Genomic DNA, 16,477 nt, shown 5'->3' on the forward strand with positions numbered 1-16,477 from the left:
TCCACTTCATCACCTGGCACACAGAATTGAAAATCACCAGGGTCAAGTGGCTAAACAAGATGACAAGGGGTTCAGTGTTTACGCTAATGAAATATCCTGGCAAAAATGCACGGTAACAATGGGAAGCCTATTAATTTCCCTCCCTGTCAGTGCTGTGGAGAGCCATTCTACATAAGGAGTGCTGTGACACTTGCTGATCACTTGAGCCAAAGAGAGCAACAGACTTTCCTTGTCAACTGCAAAACTGGCAATATGGCCTGTTAAAAACCGAAAGTCTACAGGGGGTGAAGAACAGTGTTCCCTCACTTAAAAAGTTACAAAGTGGCATTAAAGCAATTTCTTTCTCATTCATCACGGTTTCTGGCTGGGACTTTTCAGTCATCATGTCATACCTGATCTTGCAATGATACCAGAGATAATGACAATCTGAAGTGGTGTTCTCAACAAGAACTCAACTCCTGGCCCATAAAGAATGGGGGTTACAGAGCTAAACAAATCAGCTGTCATTTAAATGGTTGAAGTTTGCTGAGTGGCCCAGGACACGGGCTATTCCTTTCCTAATCATAAGCAGCCGCTTTGCCATGCAGCTGTCTTCTTTCCCGACAAATCTTCAGAGGCTCAGCCTACTGTCAGGTGCTCCTCATTTCTTTACATTTTATAGATTGAAAATGTGCTATTTACGCACAGTTTTGCGTATGCGCACACACCCATCACAGAGATTGACTTCAGCAATTAGAAACGCATGGCCTAAGGCAAACTGTTTTTTCAGATGGAAGTGGGTCAAACTAGCTGGTGTTCAGGGAAGGCTTTCTCACCCTACATGCGAAACCTACATGCATCTTCTAGGTTCCTGCAAGTGCTGCTGACCCCATAGCAAGGAGAGGCAGGTCTACAGATCATGTGTACAAGTCAAATGGACGCAGTAATCATGGGGTCCTTGCTGGAAGCTGTAGTAACAGTGATTGAAAGATGTCTGCTAAGGGAATAAGTGCAGAGCAAGTTGAATTGGCAAGTTCTGTAGCTGACTTCCTTGTGTACTGAACTCACTGCAGCACACAGAGCCAAAACTCTGGTGAGGACTCAATCCCTTGTTCAATATTCAACTTGGACATCAGCTTCTCTGGGAGCAATCTCCAACGTCTTAGAACAAGTGATATGAGCCTCTCAGCCCCATTGCCAGAGTGAGGAGATGTCCTGGGTTGTCCAGGGCAGCACTGATTTTTATATCCTGCATTCTTTCCAGTAAGGGAAATTTCTTAGATATATAACTGAATGGGATTTAATTTTTTTATTAAATTTTTTTTTAATATTTATTTTTAAGAGAGAGAGGGAGACAGAATGCGAGGAGGAGAGAGGCAGAGAGAGGGAGGAAGACACAGAATCTGAAGCAGACTTCAGGCTCCAGCTGTCAGCACAGAGACTGACGTGGGGCTCCAACTCACGAATCCTGAGATTATGACCTGAGCCAAAGTTGGATGCTTAACAAACTGAGCCACCCAGGCACCCCGAGAACTTAATTATTAATAGTTTTGAAGGACCTGAAATAAAATTCCAAATTAAAAAAAAAAATCTGTCAGATAATGAGTCCCAAGATATTTAGTGAATACACACACACACACACACACACACACACACACACAACAACAACAACAACAACAAAACATGACCGCTAGACCCACGTTATAGTTCCACAAGGACAATCATTGCCATCTCACTTTTATTATACTTTATTGGGTCTGTTTCTACCATAAGACAGCAAGCTCCTTCAGATCAGGGATTGCTTCATTTCTCTTAATAACTCTGCATCTAATTAGGGTGTCTAACATAGTAAACACCTGGTAAAAGCTTGTATATTACCAGAATGTCATAAGTCTAGCTGGGCCCCTAACATACAATTACAGGTACAGAAGGTAAGAGCACAGACTGTGTGCTGAGTGTTGTCTCAAATTACTTTTGGAGCAAGACACTGTGTGAACCAATAAACCACACCAACCAGCCGATCAAAGGTAGGCAACAGTCCTTATTTGTCCTATCTCCTAGTACTACTATTGAGAAGGAGCTTCTCTGACCTACCCTTGTGTCCTACTAAGCTGACATGGTAATAGACTCAGCAAACGTACCTACTATATTTCCTCCAGGAACCTTTCAAAGGGAGTGCAAGGCAAGGAAGTACATATTTAAAAGTAACCAAAGGAGGCGATGAATGTCACATGACCCATTTCTTCACTGTAACAGGACTTCACCACAAAGAGAAGAATGGCATGATCAAGGTAGAGTTGACCCCTTCATAAGGCAGCATTTTCTGCTCTGCTCCCAGGGAATGTGCCAGTTGCTGAATGGATAATACACGTCTCAAGTTTTGGTAGATGTGCTCAGAATATGGAAAATAGGGAAACTCACATCAGTATCATTTATATTTTTTATATAGTCCTTCTCCCTTATTGCCATTTCTTTTTTATTTTCATGCCATTGGTTTCAGTAAGTCCTGCCACTGTCCCCCACTATGGATGCTTTTAAAGAAAATTCTTAGAGAAACCAGGAACACCCCTGGGGATCATTAGATGAGTCCCGGTATCACCACCTGCCACATGGCTACAAGGAGCTGGAGAAAGCCTCTCCATGCAGGGACAAGCTGATGCTTAAATGTATGCATGGGACTGAGGATGTCAATGAACAGTCTCCACATCCCAAATCAGATGGCTGATCCTTTTGGTCTTAGGAGACGTGATGAGCTTGAAATGATCATCATACAGTCACAAAAGGTCATGATTGAAAACAGGATTGTAAACTGTCATTTAAGTTCAAGGTCAGAGGAAATGGTGTCCTCAGCATGAAATTTCAAGAGTCTGTAACTAGCTCCTCCCCCATGAGTTTAAATCTTGCTTTGTCATATTCAATTTTGCTGAATTTTACTCAGCTTCTGTGTGCAAGGCTTTGTCTAGTGAGTCAGAGTTACCATGTACCAAGTACCTCCTAGTGTCCAGCAGCAGGCTAGGGTTCTCATAATGCCCTGCAAGGCAGGCATGGCTGCCTCTATTTTGTAGACAAGGAAACTGAGACGCAGAGAGGTGAAGGAATTTGTTCAAGGTCACAGAGCTGGGATTCCAACCCAAGTGCTATGAGGAATATTGGTAAGTACAAGACTAGGCCCTGTGCTTAAGAAACCTACAGTTTAGCTTTGTAGATATACCTTGACAATGGAAAGTTGATTACTATGTAACAACATCAGTCAACAATGGAAAGACTATCACAAGATTACATGATTACTTGTCAATTGAGAAATCCCGACCAGTTAAGGAGAGAAGGTGACTGCTGAGGTCTGTGGGGATCCCCTGAACACTCATAAGCAGGACACCTGGAATGCAGTGAAATTGCCCTATATCCATTCTCGGTCAAGAGTTGCTTTGATAGGGGTGCCTGGGTGGCTCAGTCGGTTAAGTGTCTGACTGCGTGGGTCAGGTCATGATCTCACAATCTGTGAGTCTGAGCCCCGCGTCAGGCTCTGCATGACAGCTCAGAGTCTGGAGCCTGCTTCAGATCCTGTCTGTCTGTCTCTCTCTCTGCCCCTCCCCTGCTTGCACACTTTCTCTCTCTCTCAAAGTAATAAATAAACATTAAACAAAAAATTTTAAAAATAGAAGTTGCTTTGATACAATGGGTACCTTCCAAAATGCCTGGTGTCTGTCCCAGGAGCCCATCTCTGGTCACTTCAGGCCAGCTGCAATAACTCTAGACACACAAAACAGAAAGCAAGTGCTCATCACACGTGCAGGCCAGTGCTAAACACGCAGAGGCTTTCTAAATACTGCGTTTAGCCTCCATCATTGGTAGCTTGCACCGTCTTCCCATTTTCAGGAGTTGTCTAAACTCACTCACTGTACTCAGAAAGCAAAATATCCAGGTACCAATGTAAAGCTGTGTGTCTATGAAACTGTGATCACAAGTCTGTGTTGTGATTTACTTTCTGTTTTTAATAAGTAAGGCTCTGATAATGGGAAAAAATAAGAAAGGGTGGGAAGTGGAGAATCACACACAAAACTAATGACCCATAAAAATGTTATTTAAAAAGGTAATGATCATAAAGTTAAAGCGGAATGAAGTGACTAGAAATAGCAAACCAGTTCCATTTCACTGATGGTAATGGACTGTGTTCCACTGCTCTCAGGGAAGCAGACACATCTAGGCTAAAATTCACTGGTCGGGAACGGCCTAAAGGAATGATAAACAAGTGCAAAATACAATATTATGGACACCTGGGATAACAGTCTTGCATTCTGAATGAAATATTTTGGTTGGATTGTTTTGAAGAGTATTTTTCTACCACACTTAAGTATGTAACTGCCTGGTCCCATAATGTACAGTCCAGTATAGATGACACTGGGTCACACATTGGGGGAAGAATGGAATGTGCCATGTAGAACTAAGACGTACAAGAGGTCAGGAAGTGATACCCTTTTGTCCTCTGGTTGCTCCCCAGCAGGTGATGACCTTCTCCAGCGGTTGGCACACACAAGGCAAGTGGCATTGACCTCTGAGCCTTTGAAACAAGGTCACACTACCAAACTCCTGTGCCTGGTGTGAGTCCACAGGAGGATAATGTGTTGAAAATGTGGCCCACTGAAACTATGACCCTTGACCTTTTGTTCCCATGGGTTCTGATGAGTCCTCTCTATGCTACTGATGAAGGAGGAGGAGCTGATGGCGACTCAGCTGGCAAAGGCACGTCCGGGCGCTGCTTGTAGAGCTCGCTCTCAGGACCCACCCTGACTGCTGCTGGACAGAGCTCCTGAACGGAAACATGTAACAGTTTCACTGCTCTGGATTACTACAGGGATCCGGCAGTTGGGCTTCAGGTGTATATGGAAAACGGGGTTTGGGAGTTTTAACGAGGCTTGGACCAGCATTCTCTACTTAAGCCATGTGTTCAAGGTCTTTTCAGTTGGTTCTGGCAGTATATACACACTGTTAGGGCACTGAGCTCATTTGCCGCAGGCTGCGGAGATCTCAGGACTGTTTTCTCTCAAGGCTGCTTAATGACAGTCTCACAAAACACGGAATCTTTTACCTTCAGCAACACCATGTATACTTCCCTGATGAGGCTGGATCTCTTACAGCAAGGCACTTGTGAAAGAAAACAACACTGGTGGGGTGCCTGGGTGGCTCAGTCAGTTAAGTGTCTGACTCTTCAACTCAGCTCAGGTCTTGATCTCAGGGTCATGAGTTCAAGCCCCGTGTTGGGCTCCATGCTGTGCACGGAGCCTACTTCAACAACAACAACAACGAAACCAACAACACTGGTGACAACTCCTCTTCCTTTCCACCCCCACACTGCACTGATACCATGGTGCAGGATGAAGACTGATTTAGTGATGAGGCATCACTTACTTCTAATCTTAATTTTCTATAATCAATATCCATATTATCATACTTTCCTCCCCAAAGCAGCATGCTATACAAGCATACTATATTCTGGATGTATTTGTTAAATTAATTAACTCCACTCTTTCAACAAAGCTTCTGGTCATTTTAGTATTAATGTAGCTAAAGACAGAGCCAAAGAAAGCAATCTTGTTTCCATTCCTAAAGGAACAACACACACAAAAATAAACATTTAACTTGATTTACAAGTACATAATTGTCTTTTTTCTCTAAAGAAAGTAATTATCTGTGCTAGTAAATGTGGCTTAAAAGCATAAAATAAAGTGTCTTTTCTCTCCTCTGCAGGCTTGATTTTTGGGTCTGTAGCCACAATATAAAATTCCTCTCCTATTTGTAAATCTGCCCCTGAGGTTCTCTACTTGGTCATTTATTCACTTCCTATTTTTTGTTAAGTTTTTCATTCAATCATTCATTCACCAACCATTACTGGGCACTCACTGTGTACTGTGAGAGCCCTGAAGGAACCAGCTTTCTGGGATTCAAATCCTAGCTCTACTATGTACCAGCTGGGTAACTTGGGCTGGTTACTTAACCTTTCTGTTCTTCAGTTTCTCCAACTGGAACACAGGGATACCAACAGTTCCTGTTTTGCAATAAAACCCCTCTGGGACAGGGTCTGGCATTAACAACTATTATTGTTGCTCTTATTACAAAAATGAATAAAAACAGTTGCTTTCGCCAAGGAGCTAAGAGGGTGACCAAGGAGACAGATGTTTAATACAAATGCCACAATGTAATTTAAGTATGCAACAGCAAGTATTTAAAGGGTGCTAAGGGAAGACCAAGCTGGCGGCAGAAACTGCTAAGGGCATCAGTGTAAGCCTTCCTGGAAAAGGTGCCTTTGCCTCAAATGTTGAAGGCTGAGCTTCAGTTTATCAGAGTAAATCAAAGAATGGCATGGCTCGCTCCATCATCTCCTTCCGGCTCCTCCTCCAACGCCACTTTATCTGTGAGGCCTTTCTTGGGTCTCTGTTCACAACTGCCCTCCTCCACTCCACCACCCAAACTGGCTACATCATGATTTTCAGGAACAGTATAGGGTCCTCCTGAGCATGGGGCTCTTTGCAACTGCACAGCTTGTGTGCCCATGAATACGGCCCTGTCAACACACACACACACACACACACACACACACACACACACACCCTGTCCCCTGCAGTTGAAATAGGCTCCCTGATTTCACCGGGGGGTGGGGGGGGGGGGGGGGGGGGGGGGGAGGGGATGGTATCCAAACAATGGAACTCTACCTGAGTTAAACTCCAAAGGCTAGCCGGCATGCCTACTGGGGTCAGCAGCATAGGTCAGCAGTCACTGGCAGGATCATAGATATCTTGGACTGAAATGCATGGTCAGCCTACTAAGGTACTTTTTGATTGTTTTTTTTTTAGAAAAGGGGAAGTCAGGTAGGTTCAGTGAACAAAGACCTGACTTGAGTCCTCTCATATGAGACTCTATGAGTCCCTATCATTGAGAGTTATGATCTCAAACTTGAGTGTGTTCACACAGACTTCCTGAAATTAATTCCTGGGAACTCTTGAGGAAGGATCCTACAATTACCTACATTTTCACTAGATCTATTGCTGTCACAAGGGTTTGCAGAAACATATATCTTATAGTTTTTCCTAAACATAAACTTGTTTTTAATTAGAAAAACTTTCATGAAAGTTATTCAGAAATTGCTCAGCTCAGAACTAAATCTATGTATCTATCTATTTATCTATCCATCCATCAATCTATCTCCATCTATGCATTTTTTAAAAAAGTTTATTTATTTTGAGAGAGAGAGAGAGAGAGAGAGAGAGAGAGCAGGGGAAGGACAGAGAGAGGGAGAGAGTGAATCCCAAGCAGGCTCCGCACTGACAGTGTATAGCCTGATGCGGGGCTTGAACTAGCAAACCATGAGATCATGACCTGAGCTGAGATCAAGAGTCGGTTGCTTAACTGACTGAGCCACCCAGGTGCCCCATCTCCATCTGTATATTAAAGTAATATTACTTTAATACAAACAGGAAAATATAAATATTTCTGATCAACTACTAACTTTGACTTCTACGATTCAGTTTACTTTTAGTCTGACATTATAAACTCATACACTGCTTATTTACTATTGTCCCTCAGCCTCATGCCAACTCTTTTTATGTTCCCCTCTGTAATGCTATGTTTTTTAGGCTTCTTTGGGTGGTTGACTTATTATTGGACTCTGTCAATAGGGGGCACTGATGGGATGTCAGAAGGTGGGAGGAAAGAAGCTGTGGTTCCTTCTATTTCTTGTTCTCTTTCCTTCCTTGGTGGTGAGTACTGGGGAGGCTGCCTCCTCGACTCCCTGCAGGAGTTTTGGGTAAGGGCTGTCTCCTCCACAGGTGCAGCTCCCGAGGCATCAGGTGCTTCTCCAGGCTTCTAGGTCTCTTTTATCCCCTCTGGCCCTAGGACTGGTAGCTGCTTCCTATAATAATTAATCACTGAGTTAATTCTCTTCCCCTTTCTGTTCTTCCAGTTTTCCAACACCTGTGTAACCAATTCCTTGTTTTATATCCCCTCTGTTTGAAACACCTGGCATGGTTTCTGTTTCCCTGACTCAATCCTCATCCACTTTACAGACAAGGAAGCCAAAAAAGGTGAAGCCCAGAAAGCCCAGAAAGGTGAAGGGATTTTCCCAAAGTCACACAGCTGGTCAGCCAGAGTTGAACTCAAGTATTCTGATTAGAGAGTTCAACTCTCGTGCTCCTTTCCTATCTGTTGCTGTTTCTCTGAAGTGAACTAGAAAAGAAATGGTATTTCATATGGAAAGACATTGTTGTAAATTTTGTAATTCAGTTGTATGTAGCTTATTCAAAGGAATCTGGACAACTTAGTGGTACTGCCTGGGCTATGAAGAAGGGTGAATCTCACACTTGGTTCTATTGTCATTCACGTTATTCAGATTCAGGGCCTAGATTTCTCTTGAAGAATGAAGACAATTGCTATGTTCCTCTCTTGCCCAGTGAAACTCAGTAAGTTCTGGGAAGCCCTTTTATCACATAGGAATTTGATAAAACTAGCAGGCTGCGCTCAGTATCAGTCCTTGGAATCTGGAAAATATCAATGCAGGAATGCCTTTCTCATGAGGATCCACGTGGCACCAAAGCTGGGTTCCAAATTAGAAAGGCAACTGATAAAACTGATGTTTAGAGAGAAAGTGGTATGTCCCCTATCTGTGTCAGTCAGCTCAGAATCATCATGGGACTATGTAACAGCTAAAACTGCCCTTTAGGTATTTCTTTGGTTATCTTAGAGTTGATGAACAGAGAAGGGGAAACAAATATTCATTACTATCTTTTCTTAGAACTGGCAACACCTTGACCCTGTGGAACCTTCATTTCAGCTGGGTGGTTCACCCCTTCTTCTCACCTCCTTCATGTGAGGCCTTAATTATTTTCTTATTCAGGTGTGCATGGATATATTTCTCAGGTAAGTGACAAGCAAAATTTACACGTGATACAAATATAAGGTACTGTATTCATACTTACTCTAAAAGTATACAATGAAAACAGGAAATCTCCCTTCTGAAAGATTACATAATGAAGTTCATGGAATAATTTACAAAAAATTGAATTTCAGTATAAGTATAGATCCTAAAATAGGTATAAAATAGTAACTTTTTACATTTTTCAGTGTAAAATGAAAGTGAAAAGCATCCCACTCACTGGTAATAAAGTCACAAAACTTGCATCTAGGTTTATAGTTTCATTTGAAAAACCGCCTCCAACAGAAAATTATTTTTTGAAAGGAGATTTTAAAAAAATTACCTAATTTCCATTTAAAATGACCTTTTCCCCATTCAAAAAACCAATGACCTTCCTCGACCAGAATTTTCTTGAGTCAGGGTTTGGTTTCACCTCCTCAACCCTTCTAGTGATTTCAAACCAACCATCAGCCGCTCAGTCTTCAACCAAAAAACACAAAACCTTTTTTAAGTCTTCCAATGGTGAGAGGTTTAGTCCCTCATCAGAGCCTTCTAATGGTTCCTCATATCAAGCCAAAATTCTCATCCTGGAAATCTAACCAGTTATGAGCCCTGATACCCTCCTCACTGCTCTCCTTTGGACCATCTTGAGTTTGACCACATCCCCAGCAGAGTATCTGGACTGAGTAAATACTCCAGTCACTGGTAGAGAGGACAGAACTATTACCTCCCTCAGTTCAGATCCTATTTCCAAGGAAGGCTAAGATTTCATTGTCACTTATTACTTGTGGTGCTCTCAATGAACATCTCTGAGCTTTTTTTTCAGTATAAAACCTGCGTCCATCTTAATGTTGCAAAATTGATTTTTTTGACCCGAGTATATACTTGTCTAGATATTCAGATTTATTGTCCAGATAAATTATTCTTGATACAAATTGCTCAATTTTTTAAAGATCCACTTTCTTCCCCTTTTTAAAAATTATGTCATTTTCTGATCTCCAGACTTCTGATGCTTTTCTAGGTTCTGCAATTCTTTGACCATAACAAGCTGTACCATATCATGTCTGATTTTTTTTTTCTCTGTAGTTTGAGGGTTTTACTTCATCCACATTGGGAGTGTGGGTCTTTCTTCCTTTCGAAGCAGACTATTTATTTTTGAGAGAAAGAGACAGGCATAGTGAGTGGGGGAGAGGGAGAGAGAGAGAGGGAGAGAGAGAATCCCAAGCAGGCTCTGCACCGTCAGTGCAGAGATTGACATGGGGCTCGAACCCACAAACTGTGAGATCATGACCTGAGCCAAAATCAAGAGTCAGACACTCAACCAACTGAGCCACCCAGGTGTCCCTTGGGTGTTTTCTTAATATTCATCTACCTGGGGTTTACATTTACTTCTTCAAGTTTTTCTTATTTTTCCATCTCATAGACATTCTCCTTGAAACACAATATGGAGGTAACTCTAGACCCTTTACCGTCCTCAAGAGTAAAATGGTGAGCCCCATGGAGCAGCTGTTGTTTTCCTTGCCTTCTTATTCTAAACAGAAACATATAATTATTTTCCTTGTCGGTTTAAACCCACATGCCCATCAGGGGATGAACAGAAAACCAAAATATGGTATACAAATACAAAGGAATATTGCAGTTTTAAAAAGGAAAGAAAGCCTGTCACATACTATAGCATGGATAAACGTTGAGGTCATTATGCTAAGTGCAATAAGCCAGTCACAAAAAGACAAATACTGTATGATTCCACTTATATGAGGTTATCTAATGTAGTAAAATTCATAGATACAGAAAATAGAATGGTGGTTATCAGGGGCTGGGGTCAAGGAGAAAAGGGGTGATTATTGTTTAATGGGTACAGAGTTTCAGATATGCAAGATGACAAGAGTTCTGGAGATGTGTTTCATAGCAATGTGAACATTTTTTTAAGTAAGGTGAATGTTTGATGGACTTTAGTAGAGTTCACTTAAAAATGGTTAAGATGGCAAATTTCATGTTGGGTTTTCCTTTTGTAATAAAGGAAAGGTCTTGAAATATTTCAGACTGTGCAAAATGCACTCTTTGACTATCATGTTCTCTAAGATCATATCTCTTTCTTTTATGGATCCTCTCATATGTGCTCCCATCAATTCCTTTTAGTTGGTCAGTATTGGACCAAAATAGCAATTCTACTCTTGTACTCTCTACCCTCTGGAAGGTATGGCAAATCAATAAGTACTCAGTATTCTCTTCTTAGAAGAGAATTCTGGTAACTATTCATATAGTTGAAGTTCTGCATCATGCTTCTCCTTTGCTCTAATTTTATAAACATGGAGTTCCTTCTCACAGCCCTATCTCAATGTGATATCCTTTTGCTCATTAGGTTACTAAGAAATTCTATTTACCACCCTGGCAGTAATCTCCAGTTCAAATTTTTAATTACTTCTACTTCGCCCATTGATGCATAGACATTGGAGACTTTAAGTATTTCTTCTGTCTTCCCCTTCTCCTTGGTTTATCCAGTGATTCACCAGATACTTCACACTTTCACATCAATGTCAAACCTCCTTGTTTCTGCAATAATTGATGTCACAAGTTTAGCTGGATATTCATCTCCCTCCTTCTCTGAGCACCTTCAGGTTAAAGCATGAGCCTTGGGCACTGCAGGTGCTTTATAACTATTAGTTGAACTGAACTGAGCTAACCCTAGTAATGCCCACCAGGGCAAGCAGACGGTTTGAGTCCTTCCTTCACATGACAATCCATCACATATTTGAAGACATTTGTCAACCCCAGTTAGGGATTTTTTTTTCTTCAAAACCTGAAGTCATATTTTCCATCTGAAATCAAAACTGAAATAGTGACAGATCACACGCTTCTTATGGAAAATGTTATTTGTTACTTGACTACTGGCACAAATGGGTTTATACCCCATGAATACTCCAGTAGCCATGAGGACCCAGTGCCAACAAGAGAGGACCACTGATCTTGAGTGAGGAAGGTAATTTGATCCTGACAACATGAGACACTCTGCTGCCATTTCCCCCCTTTCATTTGCAAAATAGGAATAAACCAGGACATGCTGAAGAAATCATATACTTGGAGGGCTTTTGAGACACAAACATTAAAAATTCTAAAAGATGTATATCATTTTCTCAATGCCTTCTTCACTGCCTTTGCAACGGAAGGGGGTGTTACTGTGGCTTACAGAAGGGACAAAGCTGTGGATTTTGCCTTATGGGCATGGTTTATACAACAACAGTAATAGTATTTCTACAATCTTTAGTTTCCTTCATCTAAGTCTTTTTAAAAAAAAATTTTTTTTAATGTTTATTTTTGACAGAGAGAGAGAGAGAGAGAGAGAGAGACAGAGCATGAGCGGGGGAAGGGCGGAGAGAGAGGGAGACACAGAATCCAAAGCAGGCTCCAGGCTCTGAGCTGTCAGCACAGAGCCCGACGCGGAGCTTGAACTCACGGTGAACTCACCGTGAGATCATGACCTGAGACAAAGTCAGACGCTCAACCAACTGAGCCACCCGGGCGCCCCCATCTAAGTCCTTTTTAACTAACCACCATATAACAGAAGCTGAGACACACTGACTGGGTTAACTGAGGCTCAGGGTTAATGCATACATCAGGGCTAATGCATATATGGAAACCAGACTTTCCGCCAAAGGGACCGTACACTGATTTTTCCTCCCTTCTCCTGTTTCTACAATGGGCTCTGCCAATGGAGAAGAGTTAATGCTGATGCAATGCAGGCACCATCTGTGCTCTGGGAGCATTTAACCAGTGGCCATCAACACAAACCCCCATATGGGAATTGGACAGTGACTGCCCTGGAGCTATGGGACTAGCAGATAGAAAGCACAGCTCTATAGCTGTCCGGGCTGCAGAGACTGTACGACACAACACCCACACTCCTGCATAGGAGCCTGAAGTCAGGTTTGTCACTCAGCCACCTCCCCTCCATCCCCTCAAATTCGGATCTTTTCTATATGTGATTCCTGCCATCAGGGAAGAGAATGAAGAGGGAACCAATTCGGTCCATCTCTGTGGCCACGGTGCATTTTTTGCCTGATGTGTTGGGCTCTTGCCCTGCAGCCTTCCACAGTCTTCCCTGGGACACTAGGTTGCCCGGTTGGCAAATGACATCAAAGAGGACAGGGAGCAGGCCTTTGCTGAGAAGAGCAGCATGTTTGGGACTTCAGACGACTGGGCACGAAGGGATGGTCCTGTTTTTGACAATGCTGTCATTTCTGGCAGTGCTGCTGCTGAAGCAGGTGAGGCAGAAAGTTCCCATAGCGTCTGGTCGGTCGTGTCCAGTTTCTGTGGGGCCGAAACACACTTTTCATGCTAACTTGGGGGATGGTGAGAAAAGGAACTAAGTCATAGTTGCATCTAGAATGTGCACCATGGAGGAGTCTGTTCTGGGACATCTATTTTGAATGTGGCTTGGAGCTGTTATGAAAGACCTCCTTACTTACATCTCCTAACTAGGAAAACACCTTTCCTACTATGAATAAAGATAGCCAAACGCTCTTAAAAAGGAACTTTTGGGTTTTGACAAATACCCACGTCTCCACACCAGGTGTTCTTGGTTTGGGCTAATCAAACTACTCCTGAAGCAAAGAAGTGAGTTAAGGCATCTACAGTACCCGGGGGTGTGCCAGTATTTTGATGGAAGTTCAGTCACTGAAGTTGGAAGTCAGAAACCTAAAAAACCCTAATAGAAAACAAGCCCTTTGGTTTCCTTGCATAATTACAGCCCATCCACAGCACATTACAGAGTGGTGTTGCTTTGAAAACCCCAACTAAGCTAGCAGGTGTCTGGACGGCATTGTCATTTCTTTCCTTACCAAGTGTAGGAGACAAGGGCTTAAGAATCTCTAGGTGACCATTGTGTTAAAAATACTGAGACTCAAAGCAAAAGGAAAAAAAACCTCTCCTCTCTGTTGATACGATCTCTCCTGTCCCCTGCACCTCCAAGATCCCTCTGAATCATCAATCATAGGGAGGGAGGCTGAAGAGTCTTTGGGAGAATGTTCCTGACAGGGACTTTGTTTTAAACAGCAACCCCCCTGCTTTAGAGAGCAAACTTTATCCTCTTCTGTCTGGTTTCCAGATTTTTCCCAGACTGATTCCCCTTCCAGTCTCATTTCCAGTTGTCTTCTTGAGCCAGAATGCCAGCCTTTCTCTTGCCGTCTAGCATGTGCTCAGGCTGTGCTCACTGGATGCATTCTTCACTTTGTTTTGCCAGTTCCAACTGTACCTATGATAGCTGTGAAGGACAGAGGTGGGGCTGTCCATCAATATGGAATGTAATGGCCAGGACAAACCCTTGCACAGGAGGTGGCAATTTAACTGGACCCCATTTGCCCCAACTTGGATAATAGCTGTTGATTATAGATAACCAGTCCTGGCATTTCATCACACAAGTGCTATTTTGCATTGTTATCTAAATGTTCCATTGTGCCTATCTTGATTAGAAATCCCTGAAAGTCAGGGCACCTGGCTGGCTTAGTTGGTAGAGCATATGACTCTTAATCTCAGGGTTGTGAGGTCAATCCCCACAATGGGCATGGAGCCTACTTAAAAAAAAAAAAAGTAAATAAGAAAAAATAAAGGATCCATATGACCAATCACTAAAAAAAAAAAAAAGAAAAAAAAAAAAAAAGAGGGGCACCTGGGTGGCTCAATAGGTTGAGTGACTTTGGTTCAGGTCATGATCTCGCAGTTCATGAGTTTGAGCCCTGCATCAGGCTCTGTGCTGACAGCTAAGTACCTGGAGCCTGTTTTAGATTCTGTGTCTCCCTCTGTTCATGCTCTGTCTCTCTCTGCCTCTCAAAAATGAATAAAAGTAAAAGAAAAATTTAAATATAAAAAAAAGAAATTCCTGTAAGTGAAATACTAAGTCTTATACTTTCCATATATCATCTACATGTACTCTAATAAAATTTGTTAAATATCTGCATTATGAAGATGAGTTGGTTACTTTTTTTTGTTTTAAAAAATTATTTTTTTAATATTTTATTTATTTTTGATTGACAGAGAGACAGAGCACAAGTGGGGGAGGAAAAGAGAGAGAGAAGGAGACACAGAATCTGAAGCAGGCTCCAGGCTCTGAGCTGTCAGCACAGAACCCGATGTGGGGCTTGAACTCACAAACTGCGAGATCATGACCTGAGCCAAAGTCAGATGCTTAACCAACTGAGCCACCCCGGCACCCCAAGTTGGTTACTTTTTCTAGAAGGCAACAATATTACAAAGAAGGATTAACAAAAATTCACATTTTCATGTCAATCAGATGGTATACTATTCAAAAAAGGTTAATTAATAGGAAATCATCAGATCGCAGAGAAGTGCTAGGGCTATGAGTAGTTCTGTGTATATACTAGGCATCTTGAACAACCAAAATGCCACTAAATAATCAATCCAAAAACGTTTACTTGAGCATTTGCTATGTTGGGTGCTGAGATGAACTTCAAAGAAGCAAAAAAGGATAGTTTTCCTTGGAGAAGCTCACAATGTATTATCCACAACTGGAGAACAATTAAATGCTAAACTCTACACTGTTGAAACTCTTGTGCCACAGACTTTGAGAGAAGAGGGGTGCGCATGGGCTGTCAAAGGGCACTAAGATTGGATGGGAGCAGGAAGGAAGATGGGAGAGCACCAGACCCATGTGAGTCAGTCAACCTTTGCCCTCCAAATACTGTGGTCCTGTCAAAAACAGCCCCATAGCCTTCTTCTAGGAAAGGAGCGCCTAGGATTTAACACTCTTCCCTACCCAAGAGAAACCAGTGCCCTCCACTCCATCTAAGTGAAACTTCAAAAGCACCTCATAAAAGGGAGCATCATGGTAGAAAAAGAAATAATCCATCGGGAAGAGGCCGACAGTACACAGGAGAAAACTGTAGAACACAACAGATGGGGCTTCAGGAGAGGACACAGACACCATCGCTGCAGGAGTGGCAGGACAGAGGGAACAAGACTGGAAGCTGGTTTGAAAACGAAGGCTGGATGTGTTCAGTGGTTGAGCAAAACTGGTTCCTCCTTGGCATACTAAGTTAGAATAACAGAAATTTAAGATTTGGGGGTGTGTGCTCTTCTAGATCGGCTTGAGAAAAAGCAAAAGCAAAATCCTCTTTTACACTAAAGTAGGAGAAATGACATATTTAGCAGGGAAGCTATTTTAGAAAGTCAAATGGGAAAAAAAAAGAATATAAGGTAAATGGGTAAAATTATGAAGTGCCTAAGAAGCAATTGCAATGACAGAAAGATGTGGGCAGGGTCAGAGTTCAAAGGTAGCTCCAGGGGATGCTAGGAGCCAAGGAGGCCAGGTAAAGTCCGGAGTGTCGTCCTGTGAGCTCTGTGGCAGGACCTTGCACTGCCCTGTTCCCAGCCCTGTGCCCCTGATGTGAAGCACCGCCTCAGCCAGCTGTGAAGACCTTCTACGTTCTTACTCTGGGTGGGTAGAGAATATGGTGTGCCCCTCACCACGGTCACAGAGCAGATACCAGAACACTGTATCTGGCTTATGGAAGGAACAGAATGTCAAAAGGGTTTTTATTGCACCTGACCAGATAATTAGGTAATTAGCACTGTTCACTGATA

The 16,477-nt window shown here is 42.5% G+C and overlaps 1 protein-coding gene across 2 annotated transcripts in view; it reads right to left on the bottom strand.

Annotated features, from left to right (window-relative positions):
* The window catches only part of BACH2 (BTB domain and CNC homolog 2), a 353,470-nt gene that overhangs the window by 20,845 nt on the left and 316,148 nt on the right, over positions 1-16,477 (bottom strand). The gene's annotated exons all lie outside the window — the stretch shown is intronic.

This window comes from Panthera uncia (assembly GCF_023721935.1).
Source record: "Panthera uncia isolate 11264 chromosome B2 unlocalized genomic scaffold, Puncia_PCG_1.0 HiC_scaffold_24, whole genome shotgun sequence".
Taxonomy (NCBI): domain Eukaryota; kingdom Metazoa; phylum Chordata; class Mammalia; order Carnivora; family Felidae; genus Panthera; species Panthera uncia.